This window comes from Natator depressus, chromosome 4 (assembly GCF_965152275.1).
Source record: "Natator depressus isolate rNatDep1 chromosome 4, rNatDep2.hap1, whole genome shotgun sequence".
Lineage (NCBI taxonomy): Eukaryota > Metazoa > Chordata > Testudines > Cheloniidae > Natator > Natator depressus.
The window spans coordinates 136136869-136142322 of record NC_134237.1 but is presented as its reverse complement, the minus strand read 5'-3'; the positions used below and the strand labels follow the sequence as shown (position 1 = coordinate 136142322).

Here is a 5454-nt window from a genome sequence, read left to right as displayed (position 1 = left end):
TGTGCCAAATGCTTACCTCAGCAAATGCAAGGAGTTATGCGATATTTACCGTAAGTGAATAGGATTATGGTATAGGCCAGTCTAGGTTACATCACCGTTACAATATTTGGGCTTAATGTTTTTGGTGCTTAATGCATACTAATATATATAAATATATATGGTGCAGATAATACATATTCTTAATATGATGTCTATTTATATGCTAGCCAGCATATATTAGTCAACAGTCCATTCTCTTTGCATCTTTTCTTTCTCTCCCTCCATTCTTTTCTCCCACGCTCTGTCCTTTCTCTTCTTTCCCTGCCAGCGAGCAGAACCCTCCTCAGCTGCCAGCACTGTGGAGCTGGGCATGGGCAGAGAGAGACAAGAATGGCACTGGGCCTCAGTTTAGGTGTGTGACTGTTCCTTTTACAAACACAGCCATTCTTCAGATCACACCTTCCTGACTGACTGGGGGGGAAACAGGTGGGGACCGTGAATCTGCTCTGTTAGCAATAGCATTGCAGATCTCCACAGCAACAGTAGAGACAGAACCCAGATCTGCCTGCTCTGAAAGCACAGCCCCTGAGCTACAGGTGAATCTCCATGAGCTGCTAGCAGTAGATGGCCTATGACACATGGCTGAACAGTTCTGATTCTATCCAGCAATGGGGGTAGCAGTGCACTTGCTTGCTAGCCAGGTCCTTACAGTGCCCTGCTAGAGCACTTGCCAACCAAGGAACTCAGAGTGAGCTTAACATACCAGTATGATGATGACTGACTCAGCCTGTTGCCTGGTTACTCAGTTTACCTGCTACTGCCCAAGCTGTACCTCTCAAGGAGATAAACTTGAAGACTTCATTTTCTGGTGATGGAAATAATGCACCTTTCACCAGGACTGAACCCTTCCCCCCGTGCCGTGTCCCATTTCCCCCAGCTGGCCCCTAGCAGTACCCCATAGAGAACAGGGGTCTGGCGAGCTCAGCCTCTCTGCACCAGTCTCTCCTCCCCTGCCACATGCAGAGTCCTGAGGTAAAATGCGTTTGCAAGGGAGAATAAGGGCTCACCCAGCTGAAAGAAGCCCACCTAGGTCAGTAAAAGGAGGCGAGCCTGGCGAGCCCCGGACCAGAAACCACCCTTCCAGAAGCAGCAGCAAGATTCCTCCCTCACCCTCCTCCTGCTCAAGTCATCGCTTGCGTCCCTCCTCCCCCAACACCGAATGCAGTTTTCTAAGATGAAACTCTTTTTCGGGCAGGAGGCAAGCCTGGTGGTGAGCTCAGAAACCCAGCCCAACCGGAGCAGCATCAAGAATTCACCCTTCTCCTGCACAACTCCCACGCCTCCCATCTCCAGAACGCTGACTTTCGGAGGAATCTTACCCCTTCAATAAGCCAAGACTCCTCTCAAGGCGACATACAAAATTGCATACGAAAGACTAACCCAGCAGCAGCAGAAAACAAAAAAAGCCTCCTGCACAAATCACTCCCCTACTGAACGTTAAAATCCTGAGGTAAAAATCTTTCCATATCCACTGCAAGGACTCTTTTGAACAGGACACAAATGTATTGATTATATAGAAGAATGTATTGAATTATTCCAGACATTGGCACCGTTCTACTGTGTTTTCATGATCTGGAGTGATTAAAATATCAGAAAAAGTTAATGGAGCAAAGCAGCAACAGTTCAGATCTTTTGAATATGGGAAGTTTATTTTTAAAATACTTCCAGCTGGTTCTCTGGCTAAAAAGCCTGTTATCTGTAGCTATTGCCAGGCTGAGGTCCAACACCGTAGAAGTACTTCAAGTCTGCAATACCGCCTACGTGCCAAGCATGCTTTTGCCTCCAGATCTTGTGCTACAGATACCAGCCACCCATGGGCAGCGTGTTATCGGAGCCTGGGCCTCCTCAAACAGCCTGGTGTGGCCCTGCCCATACTCCACCCCCACGGCCCCTCCCGGCGCTCTGCCCTGGCCTAGGCCGGCCTGACTCCCGCTGGGACTCAGGGCGGCTGGTGCTGCGGCTGCTCCACCTGGCTGCCCGACGCACTGGAAGTGGGGGCGGCCGCCCAGTGAACTGGGGTTGGGCTGGCTGCCCGGAGCACTGGGGCTGGGGGTGGCTGCGGCCGCCTGGTGCTGGGGCCGCGGTGGGGGTGCTCTGGGCTCCTGCAGAGGAGGGGGAGGCAGAAGGGGAGGGGCTGGGGGCTAGCCTCCCCTGATGGCCGGGTCACCAGCTGCCAGCAAATGAATCCAGCCCGCCACAACAGCGTACAATTACAGAGAGTTTCAGGATTGCTACAAACCCAGGGATTAAACAAAGTACAGCAGCTTAACCATTGCTCCTGCAAAGTGGATAGCTATGGACTGCAGACCACACAACATTGTGAATGACAGAGGGCTAAGAGATGCTATTCAAATTGCATCTTCCAATCAGTCACACACCTTGCCTTCCCGAGGAACCGCAGCGTCATGAATACATGACCAATACGGCAATGAGAAGACTACAGAGTTGGAGCCTCTGAAAAATGCACTAGCTGTTGCTTTGGCTGGCGATCACTGGACATCCTTGAGCAATCACAGCTATCTTGGTGTCTCGGCACACCTGCCTGATGCTGCCTGGACTCTGCAGTCGTTTGCTGTAACAGTAACGCATACTGAAGAGAGACATTATGCCGGAGCATGTGTAGAGCATTTCTTGGAGGTTGCGAAAGAATGGACTATTCCAGAAAAGGTAACAACAATTAGTATTGACAGGGCACGTAATATGGTAGCAGCTTGCCTTTTGAACCGATGACAAGCAACACTGTCTGCAGTGATCCATCTCAGTAGTGCTCAGTGATGGTGGTTTTGAAAACGTGCTGGCAAAATGTGGAAAACTTGTGAGCCATTTCAAGCACATTCCAGAGCTAGGACAGAAACAAGAACCTCTTGTACAAGATATTTCGACCAGATGGAACTCCACGTTGGCTGATTCCGTGCCTGCTTTGCAGTAAAGCCACTATCACTGCCGCATTAGCTCTTCAAAAGCATCGACAGAGAAGGATTTTGAAAAAGCTAGAAACACTACCCGAGCCCTGCAGGTTTGTGACTGAACTCCTTGCGGGAGAATTGTATGTCTCCTGCTCCGTGGTTTTACCTGCATTCTGCTACATATTCCATGTTATGGCAGTCTCGGATGATGACCCAGCTTATGTTGTTCGATTTAAGAACGCTTTCACGACAGATTTTATAAAACCCAAAGAAGGTACCAATGTGAGATTTCTTAAAGATAGCTACAGCACTCGACCCAAGGTTTAAGAGTCTGAAGTGCCATCCAAAATCTGAGAGGGACGAGGTGTGGAGCATGCTTTCAGAAGTCCTAAAAAGCACGACACTCCGATGTGGAAACTACAGAACCCGAACCACCAAAAAAGAAAATCACCCTTCTGCTGGTGGCATCTGACTCAGATGATGAAAATAAACATGCATTGGTCTGCACTGCTTTGGATTGTTATCGAGCAGAACGCATCATCAGCATGGACTCATGTCCCCTAGAATGGTGGTCAAAGCATGAAGGGGCATATGAATCTTTAGGGCATCTGGCAGGTAAATACCTTCCGACGTCAGCTACAACAGTGCCCTGCAAACACTTTCTGGTGACACTGTAAACAAGAAGCGGGCAGCATTATCTCCCACAAATGCAAACAAGCTTGTTTGTTTGAGTGATTGGCTGAACAAAAAGTAGGACTGAGTGGACTTGTAGGCTTTAAAGGTTCCCTTGTTTTATTTTTGAGTGCAATTATGTAAACAATAATAATTCTACATTTGTAAATTGCACTTTCACAATAAAGAGATAGCACTATAGTACTTGTATGAGGTGAATTAAAAATACGATTTCTTTCATTTATCTTTTTTTATTGTGCAATTATTTATAATCAAAAATAATAAATATAAAGTGAGCACTGTACACTTTGTATTCTGTGCAGTAATTGAAAATATATTTGAAAATATAGAAAAATTTAAATAAATGGTATTCTATTATTAACAGCGTGATTAATCACAATTAACTTTTTAATCGCTTGACAGCCCTATTAAATATTTGTTCCCCATGTAGATGCTTAAGACTGTGATCAAGTCACCCCTTAACTATTATAATGGGTCAAACAAAAAGCCTGGCTCTCACCCCCCTTTGGAACTGTGCAGCGTTTGATCCTTTTGGTGACACTTGGTAGGGCAGAAGCTCACATGGAACGGGAGGTGATGGGATGGCGGAGGAAGAGTCCTATTTTGTTCTGACAGCAGCTGACTGGTCCCTGCAGGGGACCTGGGGGATTGAGGTCTCTTCCCCCTTTCATAGAACCATAGGGTTGGAAGGGACTGCAAGGGTCAAACCCCCACCACGATGCAGGATTTGGTAGGTTATCGGGACAGCCATTTGGCTTGGATCAGTTATTTCATTTCACTGCGATTTGGTCTGTGTAACTCTCCGCTCTGGAGGAGACCCCAAGCAACCAGGATGTCTTACTTTCCCATAGCAGCTCCCATCCCCAGAGAGCACCAAGCACTTTGCTGTCCCCAGACAGCGCCATTGCAATGCAGCCCCCTCTGGGGTGGGATGGCAACCACCAGCTGGTGCACGGCACGCTGCACTAGGGAGGACAGTTTGGCCAAGAATGCTGGTGTGAAGACCCATCTCGAATGAAAAGTGCCATGGGACCGTTAATCTCCCCCAGTAAATGGCATAGCACTCCGCTGACTGACCCCGAAGAGATAACATGCAGAGTTGACCCTTCAGAGAGCAATTGTGCAATTGGGAGGGGTGGCTGCAGCACCCGTAGACGTACCTGATCTAGCTAGCGAAGTCCAGCCTGGCCAGAACCCTAGGCATGCACTCGAGCAGCCCCCACCTGTGCTGCCCTGGCTTTGCTGTTCCTTGAGCGAGGTGTGATCTAGATCAAAGCTAGCTCGGACACATCTACGCAGGCCCCAGCCACACCTCTGGATGGCAGTGCTGACATACACAGAGCTGACCTGACCTGTGCTTCTAGGACGACTTCAGTATTTCCAAGCTGACCTCTTAGCCATTCCCTCCAGGAGGCTGTTGCATGCAAGGACCCTCACATCTCCCACCACGATGGTGTTTGTTCTACAGGCAGCGAGAAGGAGAAGGGAAGGGAAGGGTTACCTGTCTGTGTATTGCTGGGCAAGGAATAGGACTCAGGGGGCCGGACACCACATTTTCCCACCCTGCCCGCCAGCCCTTTTTCCTCTACCTCTCACGACTGTGTCAAAGCCCCGCCCTTTCCAAATCTCTCAAGGGTCTAAAGACTCTTTAATACAAATTAACACCAAAAGAAAAGAAAATCACCCCCCAATCTAAGCAGTGTGGCAGTGGGGAAAGGATGGAGAAGGGGAAGGAGCAGAGTAAGGAGCCTTATTTTTGCATTGAACTTTTTAACACCGGGGTAAATATTGTCAGGAGAGATTAATACCGAAGTAA

General features: G+C 48.5%; 1 pseudogene; it reads left to right on the top strand.

Moving 5' to 3' along the window:
* Nucleotides 1-1641: 1641 nt before the first annotated feature.
* Nucleotides 1642-3795, top strand: LOC141986024 (E3 SUMO-protein ligase ZBED1-like; annotated as a pseudogene).
* The last annotated feature ends 1659 nt before the right edge of the window (nt 3796-5454 follow it).